General features: G+C 35.8%; 1 protein-coding gene across 16 annotated transcripts in view; it reads right to left on the reverse strand.

The window, feature by feature from the left end:
* The window catches only part of RALYL (RALY RNA binding protein-like), a 774288-nt gene that overhangs the window by 527939 nt on the left and 232425 nt on the right, over window positions 1–13924 (reverse strand). Inside the window, exon 3 of one of the 16 annotated variants that reach the window (XM_021090626.1) lies at window positions 13074–13128. The exons of the other annotated variants lie outside the window; for them this stretch is intronic. The gene's annotated coding sequence lies outside the window, so the exon portion shown is untranslated. The remainder of the gene's footprint in view (window positions 1–13073; window positions 13129–13924) is intronic. 16 annotated transcript variants of the gene reach the window in all.

Here is a 13924-nt window from a genome sequence, read left to right on the forward strand (position 1 = left end):
TTTAAGTTTTAGAAGAGATTGAGAAGGAGAACCACGCAACATCTCAAGTGCATTTCCATAGCTTTTCTTGCTTTTCTCTCTTTTTGCCTTTTCTGCTGCTGTCTGATGTCCACACATTCAGTGATATTCCCTTCTGTTCAGAATAGCATTTGATTAAAAAGTGTTTGTTTTTTCTCATTACGTAATGCTCATGTTCAGTTCATTTTTTAAGTGGTGGTTAGAGGCACACATATCCATATCCAACTGTGAAGAAAACATTCAAATATTCTTTGACCCTGAGAAGAATTTTCAACACCAATGGAAAATTGCTATTTAAAGCCTTAGTGTATCAAGAACCCACACAAATGACTGCAGAGGAATTTTATGAACAAAAGTCAAGAGGCTAAGGACTATCATCACACATAAAATCCCACTGGTCCCGAAAAAGACCCCTAATGTTTTTTATGGGATATCATCTGCGGTGAGGTGGGGAGCTGAATTTGATTTTTAAAGAAAATACCAAAAAAGAATGGATATATATGTACGACTGGGTCACTTTGCCATACAGCAGAAATTGAAAGAATACTATAAATCAACTATGCCTTAATAAAATTTTTTGAATAAACAGCCCTTAGATAAATGACTAAAATTTTTAATATTATTGATACTTAAATAAGTCATGAAAGATTTGCCAATTGAAGATGACACAAATCTAAGGTTTTTCTCTTTTCTTAGTTCTTCTATCTCCTGCAGCTCACCATTCTATCTGCTCCATAAATTTGAATATATGTTCAAATACATTCATGAATCCATGTTGTAGGGTTCTAAAATAAACTAAAAGAATAAATGTTATTGTAGCTAGCTCAAAATGAAGATAATTTTGAGTCTCCAAATCTGATCTTTCAAAGCTCTTTTCTGCCCTATGGTCTAAACAGCACAATTACTTTTCTAATCTGTATTGACCAATCAACAAATTTCAGTTGCAGGCGAGAAGGCCAGACTGTGGTTTCTCTCCTAAATAAGCTAGGCCTCTATTCAGGGCTACACCTCAGTAATTTCCATAAATGATGAGCAGCTTAAAGACAAGGACCATTTCTTATAAAATTTTGACTTTTCAGACATCTCATAGTGCTTTATAAACACATGGGAAAAAATCAAATTCAACGGAGCTTCTCCTCCTACAATGTCTTAAGTAAAGGAGAAAATGTGAAAATCTCTTAAAAGAAAATGTACAAATCTGTAATCTCAAGTTAGTAAAGACTGTTTTATATTTTTATATGCAAGCATGTGCTTGAGGAAAATGTATTTTTCTTATTTAAAAAATGTATCACTGCTACATTATACAAAATCCTGATAATACTAAATAAAGGCCAAAAAAAATGAAGCAATTAAAAGTCATTTATTTCTTGTAAGAACTCAAAATGGCAAAACCTCAATTGATGATAGGTAAACAAAATGTGACATAGCTACACAATGCAATACTAATCAGCATAAAAAGGAACAGATTATTGATATGTGGAACAAAATGGATAATTTTCAAATGCTAAGTGAAAAAATAAGAAAGTTTCTTTTAAAAAAAAAACAAACCTCGTTTATATGACATTCTTGCAAAGGTAAAACTATGGGGCAGAAAACTGATTCGTCTTTGCCAGGGTCAGGAGAATTTTAAGAGTAGCTGAATTCCTGCATACTTGCCACATACCAGTCTTATTCAGTCCCTCCAAAATAATCCTGTATGAAGTAGAAACTATTTTTATCTCTTGCTCTTAGAAGATATTGAATTTTTTTTTAAAAATTTAATTAATTATAGTTGATTTACAATGTCATGCCAGTTTCTACTGTGCAACAAAGTCATACATTTACATACATTCTTTTTCTTATATTATCTTCCATCATGGTCTATCCCAAGTGACTAGATATAGTTCCCTGTGAATACAACAGGACCTCATTACTTATCAATTCTAAATGTAACAGTTTACCCCAAAGTCCCCATCCATCCCACTCCCTCCTCTCTCCCCCTTGGCAGCCACAAGTCTATTCTGTATGTCTGTGAATCTGTTTATGCTTTACAGATAAGTTCATTTGTGTCATATTTTATATTTTTTTATTTTTATCTTTTTATTATTATTCTTTTTAATAGTTATTTCCCCAATACAATTTTTTGGTTGGCAGTACTTATCACCAAGTTCTCCCAGATTAGGCACCAGATAAGTGAGTGAACAAAGGTTCTAGATGATGCCAGCTCCCAGGCACTGAGCCATTCTTTATACTTCCTGAATCACATTCAAGGTTCCAGAACTTGGGTATCAGAGACATACCACTCTTGCTCTGCCCTTTAAAATAATGACCAGGAGTTCCCGTTGTGGCACAGTGGTTAATGAATCTGACTATGAACCATGATGTTGTGGGTTCAATCCCTGGCCTTGATCAGTGGGTTAAGGATCCGTCATTGCCAAGAGCTGTGGTCTAGGTTGCAGGCGTGGCTCGGATCCTGCGTTGCTGTGGCTCTGGTGTAGGCCAGCAGCTGCAGCTCCGATTAGACCCCTAGCCTAGGAACCTCCATATGCCATGGGAGCGGCCCTAGAAAAGGCAGAAAGACAAAAAATAATTAAATTAATTAATTAATGACCACAGAATCGAGGAGCATGACAAAATGGTTTCTTACTCTGATAAAAAGTGGAGTAATTTGCTATGCAGTAATGACAATTGGAACATTTTTAATAATTTTAAGAATATGTGTAATAAGATATGCCTGAGAAAAAACCTCTAACAGTGGACATTCTTTGGCCAAAAATAGAATATTACCAAAAAGAACTTGAAAATATACTCTAGCATATAAAATAGAATATAAAGTGTATCTGTCATTAATTAATATCTCACAGATTTCAGGGACATAATGAATGAATGTGCCTAGAGAGTAGAGAAGACCATATCCTTACCTTAAAACAGAATGAGTCAGAAAGAGAAAGACAAATACCATATGCTATCATTCCTCGGAATCTAAAATATGTCCCAAATGAACCTATCTACAAAACAAAAGCAGACTCGGGGACATAGAGGACAGACTTGTGGTTGCCAAGAGGAATCGGGGAGGGAGTGAGATGGACAGGGAGTTTGGGGTTAGAAGATGCAAACCATTGCATTTAGAACGGATAAGCAATGGGGTCCTACTGTATAGTTGATACAGGGAACTATATTTAGTTACTTTGCTATACAGCAGAAATTGGCACAACATTGTAAATCAATTATAATTTAAAAGAAATGGGAGTTCCCATTTGTGGCTCAGCAAGTTAAGAACCTGACTACCATCTATGAGGATGCAGGTTCGATCCCTGACCTCGCTTAGTGGGTTAAGGATCCAGCACTGCCCTGAGGTGTGGTGTAGGTTGCAGACATGGCTCAGAACTGGCATTGCTGTGGCTGTGGCATAGGCTGGCAGCTACAGCTCTGGTTAGACCCCTAGCCTGGGAATTTTCGTATGCCACAGGTATGTCCCTAAAAAGAACAAAAATGTTTGCAGGAGTTAAATAAAAGGTCAGTTCTAGAACTAAGTAAGGGCTACCAGGCTTCAAGGAAGACAGGCTGGCCTCAGTCTCTGGTGAGGATGACAGTGATTGCCCCAAATATATGATTCCTAGGGGAACAAGCAAACTGTAGAGCCTATTGTAGGTTTGGATAAACATGACAAAGTCTAAATAAAGCATCTCACATGACACCATCTTGCTATATTACTGGTAGTTGATACTGGTAATATACTGGTATACTAATATACTACCAGTATCAGCACCAGCCTAATTTAGTTATATTAATATATGTATCTGGAGTCAGTTAAAAAGTCACATCTGAATAAGCAATTTTCTCCTGTTTTCTGTAAAAATTCTGAAAACTACAAATTATTTCCTAATATTTTTCCTTTCAGGTATGTCTGACATGAATCAATGCACTCATAGCCATAAATTTTGCACTCTTGAGAAAAAAATTTCATCCAAGATTTGTAATATCTCTACCAATAAGAGTGATAACATACGCCAGATTTTTTTTTAGAAAAGAGAATCACATTCCTTCTCACATACAAAAATAAATGTGAGTTACATAAAGCTATGAATTATAATATCTGTGTAGGCTACTAAGCTCTGGTACAGAGGGAAATAATCACAGATTCCTAGAGTCACAGAACTGCACATCAAAGAATGTAAAATCTCTTTTTTTTTCCCTCCACACTAGCTGTTTTTCTTACTCTTAAAAGCTTCTCAAATGGAGAGAGACAGTGCATCCTTTAAGAGATTAATACATTTTTATTCCATCTAAAAATCCAACTGGGACAATTAATGAGGTCATGCCATATTTTTAGTCATATTAATGTCTTCAGAATACTAGTTTATCCCTTCCCATTCATTACTTTTTAGACATTATTTCTTGAAATAACAGAGAAATACTACACTAACAGATCAGAACATACACTGCCAGGTATTTCAACAAAATAAAAATCAACAATAATAAGATCTTAAATCTCTCAAGTTAAGTACACATATTTTTCTTACCTCAAGAAAACTACCAGATTGAGAAGTAATTCCATTGCTGATGTACTGACTTTTGTTGAAATGGTACTAAATTTACTTTTAAAGAAAAGTATTAGCTACCCATATCAATTATGCATTCAAATATTTCTCAGGCCTTTGGAAAGCTAGGTAGGTCCTCAGCTAAAAATCCCTACAAACAGGAGCTCTTTCATGCCTCCTGTTTTGGGCTGAATTGTGTCCCTCCAAAATTTCATATGTTAAAGCCAACTCCCAGAACTTCAAAGTGTGACTTTATTTGGAAGTAAGATCTTTAAAGAAGTAATTAAGTTAAAAAGAGGCCCTTAATGTGGGTCCCAATCCAGCATGATTGGTATTCCTAGTGGTAGAAAGAGGAAACTAGGAATAGATGTGTACAGAGGAAGAGCATGAGAAAACACAGGAGAAGATGGCCACCTATGACCCAAAGAGAGAGGCCTCAAAAGAAACCAAACTTGGGGACATGTTGGTGTCAGAGTAACTGCTCAAATAGTGAGGCAATAAATTTCTCTGGTCATAAGCAACTCAAGTCTATAGTACTTTGTTATGGCAACCCTAGCACACTAATATACTTTCCTGCAATGCCCTCCTAGAGAACAGAAGACACCATTAAGCTAAACAAAGGTGGTCCCCATGTATCTGATGTGAATATCACTGACTGAAATCATAGTTCTTGTCATGGTCTAAAATTTGAAAAAAAAATTATACTCTATACATAAACATCATTCTGTTTTAGTTATTTGGTATTCTACAAAAGTACAAAACAGAATTCCTGCTCTCTAAGAATGTATAATCTAAATACAGAAAGAAAATAACAGACATGAAATAAAAATTAACACTGCACAGTGGTACAGACCTCAGTAAGTATTCACCTGAGTGCCATAAATTATAAGCGCTGTGGGAATTATGAATGGCAAGTTCTAGGTACATTTGGTACAAGGCTGAAGGGAAAAGAAACACCTGTATCCACAGAGATATATATCTGTCTCCTGATGGAGTCTATAAGAATTCCAATGTTTTATAGATTTTTAACTTTAAGAAAAGATGTACAGGAAGAGGTAGTTTTGTAAAACTGACTTCAGCACATATTTTTATACTAGTAATCTGTATGAAGACAGGAATAAACATTTATTGAGTAATTATACCTGATACCTTGCTCATTATCATATACATAAATTTATCTAAATAGCATGTATATATTTTATGTTAGTTTCCTAGAAGTCCCATTAAAAAGTCCACAAACCAACAATCTAAGTGGCTTAAAACAACAAAAATTTATTGTCTCACAATTCTGGAGGCTGCGGGTCCAAAATCAAAATGTCAGCAGAACCACTTTCCCCTGACACTCTGGATAGAGTCTTTCTCTGTCTCTTTTTGGCTTTTGGTGTTCTTCTGTTTTTAGCTGCATAACTATCTCATATGGCATTTTCCTTTGAATGTTATCATCTTATAGGGATATGAGTCATAATGGATTAGGGGCCCACTCTACTCCAGTATGATGTCATCTTAACCAATTACATCTGCAATGACCCATTTTCCATATAAAGTCACGTTCTGAGGTACCGAGGATTAGGATTTTAACATATCATTTTGAATGACATAATTCAACACATAACTAAATATACAGATGGATAGACAAATAGACAGGGATATTTTTTGAGAAATGTAGTGTGCTGTTGGTGGTGGGAGTCAGCATACTAAACTGATCAGGTGTACGGTACTTTGATGTGTGAAGTCAAAATGTCTGGCTTCCAATGCTGGTTCTGACACTCCTCTGCTGTGTAACCTCCCCCTCTTTCTATTAGTGTCCTCATATGTAAAGGGAGGTGGCCAGTACACATGATACTTTATAAGGCTGTTGTGAGGGTAAGTATACTAATTCCTCCAAGGATGAGAAGAGTGTGGTCATAGGGTTAAGGTGTTGGTACGCCGGCTACCACTACTATGTTACTATATTGGTTGGTTAATTCAGCCTGCAATTTTTATGAACTGGATGTTAATGCCCTACTTTACATAAGAGAAACTCATGCTCAGGAAGGATAACTGACAAGCCTAACATCACGACAAAAGTAAATGTGACATCATGAAACCCAGCTGAATGACTGTGCGGTGCACATACTGTCTGCTATCGCTGCTTCAGTGCTGTGGCACACACTGTCCCATCTTGGAACAAAAATAAGTGAGGTTAACTCTAGTTATGAAAGAAATATGCAAGAGAAACATTTTTCTCATCACCATAATCTGCTTTGATAATAACGATTTATGTATTTTTATTTATATATTCTGAATCTATCTGGTAAGGAAATTTTTATTTTTTTAATGATTTTTATTTATTTCCATTATAGTCAGTTTACAGTGTTCTGTCATTTTCTACTGTATAGCAAAATAACCCAGTCTCACACACACACACACACATTCTTTTTCTCACATTATCCTTCATCATGTTCCATCATAAATGACTAGATATACTAGATATAGTTTCCTGTTCTATACAGCAGGATCTCATTGCTTATCCACTCCAATTGTAAAAGTTTACATCTATTAATCCCAGACTTCTCGTCCATCCCACTGACCACCGCCCCCCCGGCAACCACAAGTCAGCTCTCCATGTCCATGAGTCTCTTTTCTGTGGAAAGGTTCATTTGTGCCATATATTAGATTCCAGATATGTGATATCTTATGGTATTTGCCTTTCTCATTCTGACTTAGTTCACTTAGTCTCTAGTTCCATCCATGTTGCTGCAAATGGCATTATTTTGCTCTTTTTTATGACTGAGTAGTATTCCACCGTGTATATATACAACATCTTCCTAATCCATCCACGTTTCAATGGACATTTAGGTTGTTTCCAGGTCTTGGCTATTGTGAACAGTGCTGCAATGAATATAAGGGTGCATGCATCTTTTTCAAGGAAAGTTTTGTCTTGATATATGCCCAAGAGTGGGATTGCCAGATCATATGATAGTTCTATATTTAGTTTTCTAAGGTACCTCCATACTCTTTTCCATAGTGATTGTACCAATTTACATTCCCACCAACAGTATAGACGTCTTCCCTTTTCTCCACACCCTCTCCAGCATTTATTATTTGTGGACTTGTTAAAGATGGCCATTCTGACCATTGTAGTTTTGATTTACATTTCTCTAATAATTAGTGATGTAGAGCATTTTTTCATTGGCTTGTAGTAAGAAAGTTTTTTAAATAAGTAATGCTCACAGTATTAAAATTTTCAAAACTATTATTCATAATTTTACTTTTAAAAGTACATTTTTGTCTTATACGTAAAATTTATAAATAACAAGGCTTTTTATAAAATTACATAACTTTGCATAACTTTTACAAAATTATCTTGATTTTATACCCTCAGAATATGTTTTGATAAATGAAAAGGCATGAGTGTATTCTGCAGGAAAAACAGAAAATTGTATTTGAATGTTGGCTTCAAATGGATAACTCTCTCCTGCTGATTATTTATGCACTTAAACCCTGACCTGGAATGACAGTTTACAGATAAAACATGAAGCCCCTAATTTCTAAAAATTTTCTTCCTGAAAATCCTTTCATGGAATAATTTCAAATTTTACACTAGAGTAAGCCACTGACACTCACTGGTTTTCACACAGTGGTTCTTATTGTCTCTATAAAGCTCTGTCTCAGGTGGAGAATAAGAATGCTTTTCTAGTCCCTGCACATTACCACTCTGACTTTCTTTCCTCATTCTGAACAAAAAGAAGAGCATATCTGTGTTTGAACTTAACAACAGAGTACAGAAATAAAAAGAATCTCAAAAAAGCAATGACTATTCCCCAAAGACAAAACTGTCTTCAAATATAACTAATGCTTAAAATATATGACAAGCTGATAGAGGGAAAGAAATATTTTTGAGGCAGGTAAAAGGGGACTGAAATCCTAGCTATGGCGTCCCTGAGAAAATTTTATCACTATCTGGGTTTTCCCTTCTCTCCCTGTAAAAGAAAGAAAAGGTGATTGGAAAGCACACATTAAGTACAGAATTAAGGTAACTAGCAGATTGTCTAGCACAGAAAATGTTCTCAACAAATGTTCCTACTGTGGCAAATTTAACAAGGATAAGTGAACATCTAAGTTGCATAATGTCAATGAAAAATGGGACAATTTGTTTAGCAAATTCTTTTGGAAATCTGTGTTCAGTCTTTTGTTGTTTCCTCCTCCTTTTTTAGAGCAAAATGCTAAAACTGGGAGTAGGAGCAATACATACATGGAAGTTACCTGAAGGTAAGAGTTTTGTCCATGGCCATGCCATTCAAGGACAGTGGGTTGGGCTTATCGAAAGAAGGCTAGGGAATGTGTCTTAGGCTCTATTTGCCCAGCAAATGCCATGTTTTACTTAAAATTACATGTGGGGGAGAGAGTGGGATGGACTATGAGTTTGGGGTTAGTAGCTACAAACTGTTACATTTAATAGGGATAAGCAATGAGGTCCTACTGCATAGCACAGGGAACTACATCCGATCACCTATGATAGAATGTGATGGAATATGAGAAAAAGAATATTCTTTTAGGTCACTTTGCTGTACAGCAGAAACTGACATAACATTATAAATCAACTATACTTTAATAAAAAATAAAATAAAATAAATTGCAGACGGGAAATTCAATTGGAGAGTTTAAGAGGAGGATACCCAAACTTTCCCCCACCTCCATCATTTAAGCTTCTCCTAACACATCAAAATAATTTGCAAATACTTCCTCTGTGCCAGCCACTCTGTTTATATTAATGTTCAGGGATCTAGGAATCCTTTAACTTTTTTTTTTGGCTTTTATTTTTTAGGGCCACGCCCATGGCATATGGAAGTTCCCAGGCTAGGGGTTGAATAGGAGCTACAACTGCCTGTCTATGTCACAGCCATAGCAACCCAGGATCAGATCCGCATCTGAGACCTACACCACAGTTCATGGCAATGCCGGATCTCAAACCCACTGAGCAAAGCCAGGGACTGAACCTGCATCCTCATAGATGCTAGTCAGATTCATTCCTATTGCACCGCAACAGGAATTCCCTCTAACATTTTAAGAATGGCAAGTCAACTGCCTCAGTGGTAAACATGTAAGACAAACTAAAAATAGAGATGGATACCTATCCATCTCTATTTTTCATACAGAAGTATCATGCAGCCTTTGGGGAAAAAAATGTTTTGTTTTGTTTTGTTTTTCTATAAAAGCATGTAAAAGGTCTCATGTATTTCAGCTCTCATTTAAGATATCAGTCCAAAATACACTGAAACTATATTCAACAAAAGAATAAAGATCAAAACTACAGCTACTATATCAGGTTTTTAAAGATGTCAAATCTCAACAGCACTAAACTAGTGCTTCATTGTTCCTTATGTTATTCTTATTTTGTAAGTACTCAAACAGCCTGTGCAATTCTTCACTGCTTCTTTTCTGCAATGATTTCCTTTTCAATGATTTAAGCAGTCTATTCTCAAAAGCAATGCTCAGAAATCCAATTACCATTCCAACACAATGCTTTTGTAAGCCCGGAGCATTAAACCATAGAATATGCTTCTTCTTGCCCCTTCCTTAAACCTCTCACTCAGACACTCTGCCTTTCCTATCAAAAGGCATTTTGGCTTTGTTTTGCTTTGCTTGGCTTTCTTTGGATAAGGAGAAGTGGCCATAAATTTCCTAAAACAAACAGAAAAAAATATATAAAATTTTCAAGTGAAAATAAATCCAAGAACATATATAAAAGAAGAAAAATTGAACAGTAGACAATTTTTCCCTTAAACGAGTGTGTGATACACCCTAAAAGTAGTTTATAAATTATAAATTGTGTTATCTTAGTAGACATAACAAAAGTTAATTTCTTTTTTATTTTATTTTTTGGCTTTTTCGTCTTTTTAGGGCTGCACCTGTGGCATATGGAGGTTCCCAGGCTAGGGGTCTAATTGGAGCTGTAGCTGCCAGCCTATGCCGCAGCCACAGCAATGCAGGATCTGAGCTACATCTGCGACTTACACCACAGCTCATGGCAACACCGGATCCTTAACCCACTGAGGGAGGCCAGGGGTCAAACCCACAACCTCATGGATCCTGGTCAGATTCGTTTCCACTGAGCCACAACAGGAACTCCAACAGTTAATTTCTTTAATGTTGAACTTCTGCTTCATCAGATAATTTGGGAGTTTTAAAGTAAAGGTTCCTATGGTAGTTATAACAAGTAACTCATATATGTTATTTTTCTGAGTACATTCACCCCATGAATATACTATAATATACTATATACATGTGTGTCTCTGTGCACATGTAAGCATGTATTTTGAAGATATAAAAAAAGTTGATAAAGATATTACAGCAAATTTTCTAACTTAATTTCTGGAAGCAATAAGCAAAGACAGTGACAAAGGGTCAAGGAAAGAGAGAAATCTTTAATTGGATTAAGGCTGACTAAACCCATTTAGAACAAGAGCTCCGTGTTTAAGATTTTTAACCAAGAGCCATTTCTGACTAGCTCTACTTTAAAAAACACAAAAGACGATAAATCATTTAAACTCTAAATCTGAATTCAAACCAATTTTTCAAAGCCCAAGTTAGAATGAAGCCAAGATACATGTGGAACTCCTTAGAAGTGATGGAAATTTTATGACTATGGACTCAAAAGCTCTTATTATCATGACCACTTTGCTACCTGAATGTCTTTTTAGTCTAACATTAGCTTTGAGAAATAAAAACATATTTTTAACAAGGAAACTATACTAATAAATTATTTTTATATATTCTGCATAAATCTTAATTTTAAAAATAATTTCAATATGAGCAAATATTTTGAGCCATTTTATATGTATATATATTTATGTGTGTGTATACATATATATACATACACATACACACAGAGTAGAGAAAGAAATATGAGAAGACAAGTAATATATAAGCAAAGAATATGAAAGGGCAGACAAAATGATAGTAAAGAATGGACTTTGAAAGGTCATTTGTTTCGTAAATTTGTTTGGACATCATTATGTAGGTCAGTGGCCTCTCAAAATGTGATTTTTGGAGCAGCAGCAGTAGAGAAACACAAAATGTTTAATTAAAATGCAGATTACTGGTCAAGCCCAAAATCGAAATCTGTAGGAGGCAGCCTGGAAACCATTACTTTACCAGGTTCCCAAGATCCTTCCATGGAGGTTTAAATTTGAGAGCCATTCCTAGATAAAGTACAGTAAGAACACTACACTACAGCTTCTTTATACAAAGAGACTCTGGAATCAGTGAGGACTAGAAAGGCAAGTCTGGACTTCGGATTGACAGGCTGTTCCAGTCGCTGAGGCAAACAATGGTATGTACCACCCTGTTAAAATGCTTTTAACATTCAGTCTTCTCCCATGAACATATCTGCTCTTTTCCATTTGAATAACTGAAGCAAATGTCCTCTTTGGTTTTTAATCTTAATAAATGGGCCTTCAAAAGTAGTAAAATTGCCCTGAATTTCGGCTTAGGAAAACAGATGGGGAGATTTTCAGTTATCTTGGATTTCCTTATGTTTTGAAAAAATACATATATGCTTTATTTATTTATACATATAGATGCTTTATTTTTTATGCTTTATTTGCCCCAAGTGATGCTGCACAGATGTTGCAATGATAGCAACCAAACCCAGACTTATTTGTCACCCTAAGCTGTCAATTAAGGATATTACTCTCGAAGGACAAAACACACACACACACACACACACACACACACACACACACACACACACACACACACACACAAATCTTGCTTCCTAAGAATGGATGCTGCAACTGGATCCCACTGTTGCAGTGATCAAGTTTCCAATGGAATCAGGATAGGACAGAGTTTGATAATTAGCTGGAGGGAAAAATTTTGAATTGCTGCTTTGCAAAATCAGACAAGAGGCTGTTGAAAAACATGTAAAAGTTAAGATCGTAATGTTTATTAGCAGTTCTAATAGGCATTTCAGTATAGGGCTAGACAGGTTAAGTCTATTCAATCATGGCAGGTCAGAAGGATGATGCTATAGGTGCAGAATGGAATAGAGTTGAAAAGCCTGGGAGAGACACTGAGCTCCAGGTAGGACAATGAAACAAAACTAGACGTGATGACAAAAAGCAAGTTTGCTAAAGCAGAATGGAGTTCCTGGACATTGATAATAAAGGGGTCAAGGAAGCTTAGTATGCCCTAGTGATGACAAAAAAAGAATGATGCATAGGAAGATGAGCTATAAAGCAAAGTCCCTGTGAATCTACAAGAAGGTCACAAGAAGAAACATAGCATGACTGGAGCGCATTAGCCACAGAAAGGGGGGAGGAGGGCTGAAAAAAAACAACCCTTGAAAGAGGTAATGGAAATTGAGATGCTCACAATACCTCCCCCGCACCCTGTGTTTCCACATGTGAACTGGAGAAAAAACACAACAGGCATCAGAGACAGGTGCAGAGGAAATAGTGGATGCACTAAAGAGAGAACTAGGTAGTACTTAGCACAAGACAGTATTGAAAATTGTTAGGAAGACATTAAGACAATGCCAGGGAAGCCTACCTCAGATTTAAAGGTTCCAGGGATATTAAATGGAAAAAGCTCAAAGATGTTGGCCCTGTGAGAAGATAAGTGGAAAAAAGAAACACGAGGTTGGTTTGTGGAAGGAGACAAAAGACACTAAATTTACTGAATTTAAGGATCTTAATGGAGTTACATTAAAACTAGAAGACTAAATTTAGGGTCCCACTTATATTCAAGTGAATGTAATTTTTAGTTAAGTACTAAACTTGGAGTTTATAGACTCTTAATGGCATTCTAGCAAGAGAATGATTCATTTCTATTGGAGGAGGAAAGCTTGGGGACAGAGTTTTCTCTCCTGCTAAATTATTTCTACTCAGACAGCAGCAGTTCCATATAGCATATAAGTTAAGTTGCCATTAAAGGTTTATAATACTAGCTAATGTTTACTGAGTGCCTAGTATATGCCAAGGACTGCGCTGTGTGTTTTCTACATGGATTACATTATTTTATTCCCAATAGAAGCTTAGGAAGGCTTTATTTTTACCTTCATTTTACAGATGCTACTGTATAATTATCAAAGTCCCATAATCAGTAAATAACATAGTTGAAATTCAAATCCATCCGACTCGAGTCAATATTTTTAAGCACCAAGCTGTATGCAGATGCCTAGATTAGACAGCATAGAGCTTGTCAAGTGAGAGCACCTGGCAACTGTAACTAGACTATAAAGAGGTCAGCAATGACTCTCTGTAAAAAAAATAAATAAATTAAAAAAAAACATGCAAAAAACCACAAAACAAACAAACAAAAAAAAAACAGGTGATGGATATGAATTATAGGATAGATTTCAATTCCCATATTTCCTTTAAGTCATTAGGTTATTCTTTGTT

This window comes from Sus scrofa, chromosome 4 (genome assembly GCF_000003025.6).
Source record: "Sus scrofa isolate TJ Tabasco breed Duroc chromosome 4, Sscrofa11.1, whole genome shotgun sequence".
Classification (NCBI taxonomy): Eukaryota; Metazoa; Chordata; class Mammalia; order Artiodactyla; family Suidae; genus Sus; species Sus scrofa.